At 43.1% G+C, this 12,863-nt stretch overlaps 3 non-coding genes across 3 annotated transcripts; all 3 read right to left on the reverse strand.

Annotated features, from left to right (window-relative positions):
• Positions 1–3,644: 3,644 nt before the first annotated feature.
• On the reverse strand, positions 3,645–3,716 carry TRNAP-CGG (transfer RNA proline (anticodon CGG)). The gene has a single exon. It is a non-coding gene; the product is annotated as a tRNA-Pro (tRNA).
• Positions 3,717–6,794: 3,078 nt separating this feature from the next.
• On the reverse strand, positions 6,795–6,866 carry TRNAP-CGG (transfer RNA proline (anticodon CGG)). The gene has a single exon. It is a non-coding gene; the product is annotated as a tRNA-Pro (tRNA).
• Positions 6,867–9,944: 3,078 nt separating this feature from the next.
• On the reverse strand, positions 9,945–10,016 carry TRNAP-CGG (transfer RNA proline (anticodon CGG)). Its single transcript has one exon. It is a non-coding gene; the product is annotated as a tRNA-Pro (tRNA).
• Between the last annotated feature and the right edge of the window lie 2,847 nt (positions 10,017–12,863).

A 12,863-nucleotide genomic window follows, 5' to 3' on the forward strand; every position in this document is an offset into this window, starting at 1 on the left:
AACCTTATCATATGTGTTAGGCTCTGTTCTCTTCTGTGTCACAGCTCTTTCAGGAGCATGAAATTTGGACAAAGAGTTCATGCTTTTGCAAAAGCCCATCAATGATCAAAACACGACGACCTCAAACACAACAGAAGTCACCCTCAAATCCTTCCACTGCTTCTCAAGCTCTCCATCAAACAAAGAAAGGAAGTTCAAAAGATTAATTTTGAGGACTCATCCAGGGTGATGAAGCCGCGACTTCTCCACCCAAAGCAAGAATCATAACTCTGGTCCAACGAGCCAATACATTGTTGGTTTAATTAGGATCTGTTCTGTTCTGTGTTGTCGGTCTTCCGCGCTCCGAGGCCTTGCATAAAGAGTTTTGCTTTTCCAAAAACCCATCAATGAACGAAACAAGCTACCTCAAATTCAACATAACACATCCTCAGATCCTTCCACTGATTCTCAAACCCTTCAACAAACAACGTTTCAAAGATGAATCATCAGGGCTCGTCTGGGATTTTAACCCAGGACCTCTCGCACCCGAAGCTAGAATCATACCTCCAGACCAACGAACCATCCTTGTTGTTGGTGTTAGGCTCTGTTCTCTTCTGTGCTATATCATTTCCAGGACCATCAAAATAGGACCAAGAGTTTTTGGCTTTGCAGCAGCCCATCAATACACTGAACTTGACTGCCTCAAACCACCATGATTCACCCTCAGATCCTTCCACTGCTTCTCAAGCTCTCCAACAAACAAAGAAAGAAGTATAAAAGATTAATTTTGAGGACTCATCCAGGATGATGAGGCCGCGATCTCTCACACCCAAAGGAAGAATCATAACTCTGGACCAACGAGCCAATACATTGTTGGTTTATTAGGGTCTGTTCTGTTCTGTGTTGTAGGTCTTCCACGCTCCGAGGCCTTGCATAAAGAGTTTTCCTTTTCCAAAAACCCATCAATGAACGAAACAAACTACCCCAAATTCAACATAACGCATCCTCAGATCCTTCCACTGATTCTCAAGCTCTCCAACAAACAAACAAAGAAGTATAAAAGATTAATTTTGAGGACTCATCCAGGATAATGAGGCCGCGATCTCTCACACCCAAAGGAAGAATCATAACTCTGGACCAACGAGTCAATACATTGATGGTTTATTAGGGTCTGTTCTGTTCTGTGTTGTAGGTCTTCCATGCTACGAGGCCTTGCATAAAGAGTTTTCCTTTTCCAAAAACCCATCAATGAATGAAACAAACTACCTCAAATTCAACATAACGCATCCTCAGATCCTTCCACTGATTCTCAAACCCTCCAACAAACAATGTTTAAAAGTCGAATCATCAGGGCACCTCTGGGATTTTAACCCAGGACCTATCACACCCGAAGCAAAAAACATACCTCGAGACCAACGAGCCAATACGTTGTTGGTTTATTAGGGTCTGTTCTGTTCTGTGTTATAGCTCTCCCACAAGCCGAGACTTTGGACAAAAAGTTTTTGCTTTTGCCTAAGCCCAAAAATTCACTGAACACTTCTGCCTCAACCTAATGCAATTTCTCTTCAGATCATTCCAAGGGTTTGGCAGGTCTCCACCAAATCAAGAAGGTATAAAAGTTCAATCAAAGGGCTTGTCCGGGATTTGAACCCAGGACCTCTCGCACCCTAAGCGAGAATCATACCTCTAGACCAACGAAACAACCTGATTATATGTGTTAGGCTCTGTTCTCTTCAGTGTCACAGCTCTTTCAGGAGCATGAAATTTGGACAAAGAGTTCATGCTTTTGCAAAAGCCCATCAATGATCAAAACACGACGACCTCAAACACAACAGAAGTCACCTTCAAATCCTTCCACTGCTTCTCAAGCTCTCCATCAAACAAAGAAAGGAAGTTCAAAAGATTAATTTTGAGGACTCATCCAGGGTGATGAAGCCGCGACCTCTCCACCCAAAGCAAGAATCATAACTCTGGTCCAACGAGCCAATACATTGTTGGTTTAATTAGGATCTGTTCTGTTCTGTGTTGTCGGTCTTCCGTGCTCCGAGGCCTTGCATAAAGAGTTTTCCTTTTCCAAAAACCCATCAATGAACGAAACGAACTACCTCAAATTCAACATAACACATCCTCAGATCCTTCCACTTATACTTCCACTGATTCTTCCACTGATACTTCCACTGATACCTCCACTGATTCTTCCACTGATTCTTCCACTGATTCTCAATCCCTTCAACAAACAACGTTTCAAAGATGAATCACCAGGACTCGTCTGGGATTTTAACCCAGGACCTCTCGCACCCGAAGCATAGAATCATACCTCCAGACCAACGAACCATCCTTGTTGTTGGTGTTAGGCTCTGTTCTCTTCTGTGCTATATCATTTCCAGGACCATCAAAATAGGACCAAGAGTTTTTGGCTTTGCAGCAGCCCATCAATACACTGAACTTGACTGCCTCAAACCACCATGATTCACCCTCAGATCCTTCCACGGCTTCTCAAGCACTCCAACAAACAAAGAAAGAAGTATAAAAGATTAATTTTGAGGACTCATCCAGGATAATGAGGCCGCGATCTCTCACACCCAAAGGAAGAATCATAAATCTGGACCAACGAGCCAATACATTGTTGGTTTATTAGGGTCTGTTCTGTTCTGTGTTGTAGGTCTTCCACGCTCCGAGGCCTTGCATAAAGAGTTTTCCTTTTCCAAAAACCCATCAATGAACGAAACAAACTACCTCAAATTCAACATAACGCATCCTCAGATCCTTCCACTGATTCTCAAGCTCTCCAACAAACAAACAAAGCAGTATAAAAGATTAATTTTGAGGACTCATCCAGGATAATGAGGCCGCGATCTCTCACACCCAAAGGAAGAATCATAACTCTGGACCAACGAGTCAATACATTGATGGTTTATTAGGGTCTGTTCTGTTCTGTGTTGTAGGTCTTCCACGCTCCGAGGCCTTGCATAAAGAGTTTTCCTTTTCCAAAAACCCATCAATGAACGAAACAAACTACCTCAAATTCAACATAACGCATCCTCAGATCCTTCCACTGATTCTCAAGCTCTCCAACAAACAAACAAAGAAGTATAAAACATTAATTTTGAGGACTCATCCAGGATAATGAGGCCGCGATCTCTCACACCCAAAGGAAGAATCATAACTCTGGACCAACGAGCCAATACATTGTTGGTTTATTAGGGTCTGTTCTGTTCTGTGTTGTAGGTCTTCCACGCTCCGAGGCCTTGCATAAAGAGTTTTCCTTTTCCAAAAACCCATCAATGAACGAAACAAACTACCTCAAATTCAACATAACGCATCCTCAGATCCTTCCACTGATTCTCAAACCCTCCAACAAACAATGTTTAAAAGACGAATCATCAGGGCACCTCTGGGATTTTAACCCAGGACCTATCACACCCGAAGCAAAAAACATACCTCTAGACCAACGAGCCAATACGTTGTTGGTTTATTAGGGTCTGTTCTGTTCTGTGTTATAGCTCTCCCACAAGCCGAGACTTTGGACAAAAAGTTTTTGCTTTTGCATAAGCCCAAAAATTCACTGAACACTTCTGCCTCAACCTAATGCAATTTCTCTTCAGATCATTCCAAGGGTTTGGCAGGTCTCGACCAAATCAAGAAGGTATAAAAGTTCAATCAAAGGGCTCGTCCGGGATTTGAACCCGGGACCTCTCGCACCCGAAGCGAGAATCATACCTCTAGACCAACGAACCAACCTTATCATATGTGTTAGGCTCTGTTCTCTTCTGTGTCACAGCTCTTTCAGGAGCATGAAATTTGGACAAAGAGTTCATGCTTTTGCAAAAGCCCATCAATGATCAAAACACGACGACCTCAAACACAACAGAAGTCACCCTCAAATCCTTCCACTGCTTCTCAAGCTCTCCATCAAACAAAGAAAGGAAGTTCAAAAGATTAATTTTGAGGACTCATCCAGGGTGATGAAGCCGCGACCTCTCCACCCAAAGCAAGAATCATAACTCTGGTCCAACGAGCCAATACATTGTTGGTTTAATTAGGATCTGTTCTGTTCTGTGTTGTCGGTCTTCCGCGCTCCGAGGCCTTGCATAAAGAGTTTTGCTTTTCCAAAAACCCATCAATGAACGAAACAAGCTACCTCAAATTCAACATAACACATCCTCAGATCCTTCCACTGATTCTCAAACCCTTCAACAAACAACGTTTCAAAGATGAATCATCAGGGCTCGTCTGGGATTTTAACCCAGGACCTCTCGCACCCGAAGCTAGAATCATACCTCCAGACCAACGAACCATCCTTGTTGTTGGTGTTAGGCTCTGTTCTCTTCTGTGCTATATCATTTCCAGGACCATCAAAATAGGACCAAGAGTTTTTGGCTTTGCAGCAGCCCATCAATACACTGAACTTGACTGCCTCAAACCACCATGATTCACCCTCAGATCCTTCCACTGCTTCTCAAGCTCTCCAACAAACAAAGAAAGAAGTATAAAAGATTAATTTTGAGGACTCATCCAGGATGATGAGGCCGCGATCTCTCACACCCAAAGGAAGAATCATAACTCTGGACCAACGAGCCAATACATTGTTGGTTTATTAGGGTCTGTTCTGTTCTGTGTTGTAGGTCTTCCACGCTCCGAGGCCTTGCATAAAGAGTTTTCCTTTTCCAAAAACCCATCAATGAATGAAACAAACTACCTCAAATTCAACATAACGCATCCTCAGATCCTTCCACTGATTCTCAAACCCTCCAACAAACAATGTTTAAAAGTCGAATCATCAGGGCACCTCTGGGATTTTAACCCAGGACCTATCACACCCGAAGCAAAAAACATACCTCGAGACCAACGAGCCAATACGTTGTTGGTTTATTAGGGTCTGTTCTGTTCTGTGTTATAGCTCTCCCACAAGCCGAGACTTTGGACAAAAAGTTTTTGCTTTTGCCTAAGCCCAAAAATTCACTGAACACTTCTGCCTCAACCTAATGCAATTTCTCTTCAGATCATTCCAAGGGTTTGGCAGGTCTCCACCAAATCAAGAAGGTATAAAAGTTCAATCAAAGGGCTTGTCCGGGATTTGAACCCAGGACCTCTCGCACCCTAAGCGAGAATCATACCTCTAGACCAACGAAACAACCTGATTATATGTGTTAGGCTCTGTTCTCTTCAGTGTCACAGCTCTTTCAGGAGCATGAAATTTGGACAAAGAGTTCATGCTTTTGCAAAAGCCCATCAATGATCAAAACACGACGACCTCAAACACAACAGAAGTCACCTTCAAATCCTTCCACTGCTTCTCAAGCTCTCCATCAAACAAAGAAAGGAAGTTCAAAAGATTAATTTTGAGGACTCATCCAGGGTGATGAAGCCGCGACCTCTCCACCCAAAGCAAGAATCATAACTCTGGTCCAACGAGCCAATACATTGTTGGTTTAATTAGGATCTGTTCTGTTCTGTGTTGTCGGTCTTCCGTGCTCCGAGGCCTTGCATAAAGAGTTTTCCTTTTCCAAAAACCCATCAATGAACGAAACGAACTACCTCAAATTCAACATAACACATCCTCAGATCCTTCCACTTATACTTCCACTGATTCTTCCACTGATACTTCCACTGATACCTCCACTGATTCTTCCACTGATTCTTCCACTGATTCTCAATCCCTTCAACAAACAACGTTTCAAAGATGAATCACCAGGACTCGTCTGGGATTTTAACCCAGGACCTCTCGCACCCGAAGCATAGAATCATACCTCCAGACCAACGAACCATCCTTGTTGTTGGTGTTAGGCTCTGTTCTCTTCTGTGCTATATCATTTCCAGGACCATCAAAATAGGACCAAGAGTTTTTGGCTTTGCAGCAGCCCATCAATACACTGAACTTGACTGCCTCAAACCACCACGATTCACCCTCAGATCCTTCCACTGCTTCTCAAGCTCTCCAACAAACAAAGAAAGAAGTATAAAAGATTAATTTTGAGGACTCATCCAGGATGATGAGGCCGCAATCTCTCACACCCAAAGGAAGAATCATAACTCTGGACCAACGAGTCAATACATTGATGGTTTATTAGGGTCTGTTCTGTTCTGTGTTGTAGGTCTTCCACGCTCCGAGGCCTTGCATAAAGAGTTTTCCTTTTCCAAAAACCCATCAATGAACGAAACAAACTACCTCAAATTCAACATAACGCATCCTCAGATCCTTCCACTGATTCTCAAGCTCTCCAACAAACAAACAAAGAAGTATAAAACATTAATTTTGAGGACTCATCCAGGATAATGAGGCCGCGATCTCTCACACCCAAAGGAAGAATCATAACTCTGGACCAACGAGCCAATACATTGTTGGTTTATTAGGGTCTGTTCTGTTCTGTGTTGTAGGTCTTCCACGCTCCGAGGCCTTGCTTTAAGAGTTTTCCTTTTCCAAAAACCCATCAATGAACGAAACAAACTACCTCAAATTCAACATAACGCATCCTCAGATCCTTCCACTGATTCTCAAACCCTCCAACAAACAATGTTTAAAAGACGAATCATCAGGGCACCTCTGGGATTTTAACCCAGGACCTATCACACCCGAAGCAAAAAACATACCTCTAGACCAACGAGCCAATACGTTGTTGGTTTATTAGGGTCTGTTCTGTTCTGTGTTATAGCTCTCCCACAAGCCGAGACTTTGGACAAAAAGTTTTTGCTTTTGCATAAGCCCAAAAATTCACTGAACACTTCTGCCTCAACCTAATGCAATTTCTCTTCAGATCATTCCAAGGGTTTGGCAGGTCTCGACCAAATCAAGAAGGTATAAAAGTTCAATCAAAGGGCTCGTCCGGGATTTGAACCCGGGACCTCTCGCACCCGAAGCGAGAATCATACCTCTAGACCAACGAACCAACCTTATCATATGTGTTAGGCTCTGTTCTCTTCTGTGTCACAGCTCTTTCAGGAGCATGAAATTTGGACAAAGAGTTCATGCTTTTGCAAAAGCCCATCAATGATCAAAACACGACGACCTCAAACACAACAGAAGTCACCCTCAAATCCTTCCACTGCTTCTCAAGCTCTCCATCAAACAAAGAAAGGAAGTTCAAAAGATTAATTTTGAGGACTCATCCAGGGTGATGAAGCCGCGACCTCTCCACCCAAAGCAAGAATCATAACTCTGGTCCAACGAGCCAATACATTGTTGGTTTAATTAGGATCTGTTCTGTTCTGTGTTGTCGGTCTTCCGCGCTCCGAGGCCTTGCATAAAGAGTTTTGCTTTTCCAAAAACCCATCAATGAACGAAACAAGCTACCTCAAATTCAACATAACACATCCTCAGATCCTTCCACTGATTCTCAAACCCTTCAACAAACAACGTTTCAAAGATGAATCATCAGGGCTCGTCTGGGATTTTAACCCAGGACCTCTCGCACCCAAAGCTAGAATCATACCTCCAGACCAACGAACCATCCTTGTTGTTGGTGTTAGGCTCTGTTCTCTTCTGTGCTATATCATTTCCAGGACCATCAAAATAGGACCAAGAGTTTTTGGCTTTGCAGCAGCCCATCAATACACTGAACTTGACTGCCTCAAACCACCATGATTCACCCTCAGATCCTTCCACTGCTTCTCAAGCTCTCCAACAAACAAAGAAAGAAGTATAAAAGATTAATTTTGAGGACTCATCCAGGATGATGAGGCCGCGATCTCTCACACCCAAAGGAAGAATCATAACTCTGGACCAACGAGCCAATACATTGTTGGTTTATTAGGGTCTGTTCTGTTCTGTGTTGTAGGTCTTCCACGCTCCGAGGCCTTGCATAAAGAGTTTTCCTTTTCCAAAAACCCATCAATGAACGAAACAAACTACCCCAAATTCAACATAACGCATCCTCAGATCCTTCCACTGATTCTCAAGCTCTCCAACAAACAAACAAAGAAGTATAAAAGATTAATTTTGAGGACTCATCCAGGATAATGAGGCCGCGATCTCTCACACCCAAAGGAAGAATCATAACTCTGGACCAACGAGTCAATACATTGATGGTTTATTAGGGTCTGTTCTGTTCTGTGTTGTAGGTCTTCCATGCTACGAGGCCTTGCATAAAGAGTTTTCCTTTTCCAAAAACCCATCAATGAATGAAACAAACTACCTCAAATTCAACATAACGCATCCTCAGATCCTTCCACTGATTCTCAAACCCTCCAACAAACAATGTTTAAAAGTCGAATCATCAGGGCACCTCTGGGATTTTAACCCAGGACCTATCACACCCGAAGCAAAAAACATACCTCGAGACCAACGAGCCAATACGTTGTTGGTTTATTAGGGTCTGTTCTGTTCTGTGTTATAGCTCTCCCACAAGCCGAGACTTTGGACAAAAAGTTTTTGCTTTTGCCTAAGCCCAAAAATTCACTGAACACTTCTGCCTCAACCTAATGCAATTTCTCTTCAGATCATTCCAAGGGTTTGGCAGGTCTCCACCAAATCAAGAAGGTATAAAAGTTCAATCAAAGGGCTTGTCCGGGATTTGAACCCAGGACCTCTCGCACCCTAAGCGAGAATCATACCTCTAGACCAACGAAACAACCTGATTATATGTGTTAGGCTCTGTTCTCTTCAGTGTCACAGCTCTTTCAGGAGCATGAAATTTGGACAAAGAGTTCATGCTTTTGCAAAAGCCCATCAATGATCAAAACACGACGACCTCAAACACAACAGAAGTCACCTTCAAATCCTTCCACTGCTTCTCAAGCTCTCCATCAAACAAAGAAAGGAAGTTCAAAAGATTAATTTTGAGGACTCATCCAGGGTGATGAAGCCGCGACCTCTCCACCCAAAGCAAGAATCATAACTCTGGTCCAACGAGCCAATACATTGTTGGTTTAATTAGGATCTGTTCTGTTCTGTGTTGTCGGTCTTCCGTGCTCCGAGGCCTTGCATAAAGAGTTTTCCTTTTCCAAAAACCCATCAATGAACGAAACGAACTACCTCAAATTCAACATAACACATCCTCAGATCCTTCCACTTATACTTCCACTGATTCTTCCACTGATACTTCCACTGATACCTCCACTGATTCTTCCACTGATTCTTCCACTGATTCTCAATCCCTTCAACAAACAACGTTTCAAAGATGAATCACCAGGACTCGTCTGGGATTTTAACCCAGGACCTCTCGCACCCGAAGCATAGAATCATACCTCCAGACCAACGAACCATCCTTGTTGTTGGTGTTAGGCTCTGTTCTCTTCTGTGCTATATCATTTCCAGGACCATCAAAATAGGACCAAGAGTTTTTGGCTTTGCAGCAGCCCATCAATACACTGAACTTGACTGCCTCAAACCACCACGATTCACCCTCAGATCCTTCCACTGCTTCTCAAGCTCTCCAACAAACAAAGAAAGAAGTATAAAAGATTAATTTTGAGGACTCATCCAGGATGATGAGGCCGCAATCTCTCACACCCAAAGGAAGAATCATAACTCTGGACCAACGAGCCAATACATTGTTGGTTTATTAGGGTCTGTTCTGTTCTGTGTTGTAGGTCTTCCACGCTCCGAGGCCTTGCATTAAGAGTTTTCCTTTTCCAAAAACCCATCAATGAACGAAACAAACTACCTCAAATTCAACATAACGCATCCTCAGATCCTTCCACTGATTCTCAAACCCTCCAACAAACAATGTTTAAAAGACGAATCATCAGGGCACCTCTGGGATTTTAACCCAGGACCTATCACACCCGAAGCAAAAAACATACCTCTAGACCAACGAGCCAATACGTTGTTGGTTTATTAGGGTCTGTTCTGTTCTGTGTTATAGCTCTCCCACAAGCCGAGACTTTGGACAAAAAGTTTTTGCTTTTGCATAAGCCCAAAAATTCACTGAACACTTCTGCCTCAACCTAATGCAATTTCTCTTCAGATCATTCCAAGGGTTTGGCAGGTCTCGACCAAATCAAGAAGGTATAAAAGTTCAATCAAAGGGCTCGTCCGGGATTTGAACCCGGGACCTCTCGCACCCGAAGCGAGAATCATACCTCTAGACCAACGAACCAACCTTATCATATGTGTTAGGCTCTGTTCTCTTCTGTGTCACAGCTCTTTCAGGAGCATGAAATTTGGACAAAGAGTTCATGCTTTTGCAAAAGCCCATCAATGATCAAAACACGACGACCTCAAACACAACAGAAGTCACCCTCAAATCCTTCCACTGCTTCTCAAGCTCTCCATCAAACAAAGAAAGGAAGTTCAAAAGATTAATTTTGAGGACTCATCCAGGGTGATGAAGCCGCGACCTCTCCACCCAAAGCAAGAATCATAACTCTGGTCCAACGAGCCAATACATTGTTGGTTTAATTAGGATCTGTTCTGTTCTGTGTTGTCGGTCTTCCGCGCTCCGAGGCCTTGCATAAAGAGTTTTGCTTTTCCAAAAACCCATCAATGAACGAAACAAGCTACCTCAAATTCAACATAACACATCCTCAGATCCTTCCACTGATTCTCAAACCCTTCAACAAACAACGTTTCAAAGATGAATCATCAGGGCTCGTCTGGGATTTTAACCCAGGACCTCTCGCACCCGAAGCTAGAATCATACCTCCAGACCAACGAACCATCCTTGTTGTTGGTGTTAGGCTCTGTTCTCTTCTGTGCTATATCATTTCCAGGACCATCAAAATAGGACCAAGAGTTTTTGGCTTTGCAGCAGCCCATCAATACACTGAACTTGACTGCCTCAAACCACCATGATTCACCCTCAGATCCTTCCACTGCTTCTCAAGCTCTCCAACAAACAAAGAAAGAAGTATAAAAGATTAATTTTGAGGACTCATCCAGGATGATGAGGCCGCGATCTCTCACACCCAAAGGAAGAATCATAACTCTGGACCAACGAGCCAATACATTGTTGGTTTATTAGGGTCTGTTCTGTTCTGTGTTGTAGGTCTTCCACGCTCCGAGGCCTTGCATAAAGAGTTTTCCTTTTCCAAAAACCCATCAATGAACGAAACAAACTACCCCAAATTCAACATAACGCATCCTCAGATCCTTCCACTGATTCTCAAGCTCTCCAACAAACAAACAAAGAAGTATAAAAGATTAATTTTGAGGACTCATCCAGGATAATGAGGCCGCGATCTCTCACACCCAAAGGAAGAATCATAACTCTGGACCAACGAGTCAATACATTGATGGTTTATTAGGGTCTGTTCTGTTCTGTGTTGTAGGTCTTCCATGCTACGAGGCCTTGCATAAAGAGTTTTCCTTTTCCAAAAACCCATCAATGAATGAAACAAACTACCTCAAATTCAACATAACGCATCCTCAGATCCTTCCACTGATTCTCAAACCCTCCAACAAACAATGTTTAAAAGTCGAATCATCAGGGCACCTCTGGGATTTTAACCCAGGACCTATCACACCCGAAGCAAAAAACATACCTCGAGACCAACGAGCCAATACGTTGTTGGTTTATTAGGGTCTGTTCTGTTCTGTGTTATAGCTCTCCCACAAGCCGAGACTTTGGACAAAAAGTTTTTGCTTTTGCCTAAGCCCAAAAATTCACTGAACACTTCTGCCTCAACCTAATGCAATTTCTCTTCAGATCATTCCAAGGGTTTGGCAGGTCTCCACCAAATCAAGAAGGTATAAAAGTTCAATCAAAGGGCTTGTCCGGGATTTGAACCCAGGACCTCTCGCACCCTAAGCGAGAATCATACCTCTAGACCAACGAAACAACCTGATTATATGTGTTAGGCTCTGTTCTCTTCAGTGTCACAGCTCTTTCAGGAGCATGAAATTTGGACAAAGAGTTCATGCTTTTGCAAAAGCCCATCAATGATCAAAACACGACGACCTCAAACACAACAGAAGTCACCTTCAAATCCTTCCACTGCTTCTCAAGCTCTCCATCAAACAAAGAAAGGAAGTTCAAAAGATTAATTTTGAGGACTCATCCAGGGTGATGAAGCCGCGACCTCTCCACCCAAAGCAAGAATCATAACTCTGGTCCAACGAGCCAATACATTGTTGGTTTAATTAGGATCTGTTCTGTTCTGTGTTGTCGGTCTTCCGTGCTCCGAGGCCTTGCATAAAGAGTTTTCCTTTTCCAAAAACCCATCAATGAACGAAACGAACTACCTCAAATTCAACATAACACATCCTCAGATCCTTCCACTTATACTTCCACTGATTCTTCCACTGATACTTCCACTGATACCTCCACTGATTCTTCCACTGATTCTTCCACTGATTCTCAATCCCTTCAACAAACAACGTTTCAAAGATGAATCACCAGGACTCGTCTGGGATTTTAACCCAGGACCTCTCGCACCCGAAGCATAGAATCATACCTCCAGACCAACGAACCATCCTTGTTGTTGGTGTTAGGCTCTGTTCTCTTCTGTGCTATATCATTTCCAGGACCATCAAAATAGGACCAAGAGTTTTTGGCTTTGCAGCAGCCCATCAATACACTGAACTTGACTGCCTCAAACCACCACGATTCACCCTCAGATCCTTCCACTGCTTCTCAAGCTCTCCAACAAACAAAGAAAGAAGTATAAAAGATTAATTTTGAGGACTCATCCAGGATGATGAGGCCGCAATCTCTCACACCCAAAGGAAGAATCATAACTCTGGACCAACGAGCCAATACATTGTTGGTTTATTAGGGTCTGTTCTGTTCTGTGTTGTAGGTCTTCCACGCTCCGAGGCCTTGCATTAAGAGTTTTCCTTTTCCAAAAACCCATCAATGAACGAAACAAACTACCTCAAATTCAACATAACGCATCCTCAGATCCTTCCACTGATTCTCAAACCCTCCAACAAACAATGTTTAAAAGACGAATCATCAGGGCACCTCTGGGATTTTAACCCAGGACCTATCACACCCGAAGCAAAA

The sequence above is a fragment of the Myxine glutinosa genome, chromosome 1 (assembly GCF_964187855.1).
Source record: "Myxine glutinosa chromosome 1, kmMyxGlut1.1, whole genome shotgun sequence".
NCBI classification, from domain to species: domain Eukaryota; kingdom Metazoa; phylum Chordata; class Myxini; order Myxiniformes; family Myxinidae; genus Myxine; species Myxine glutinosa.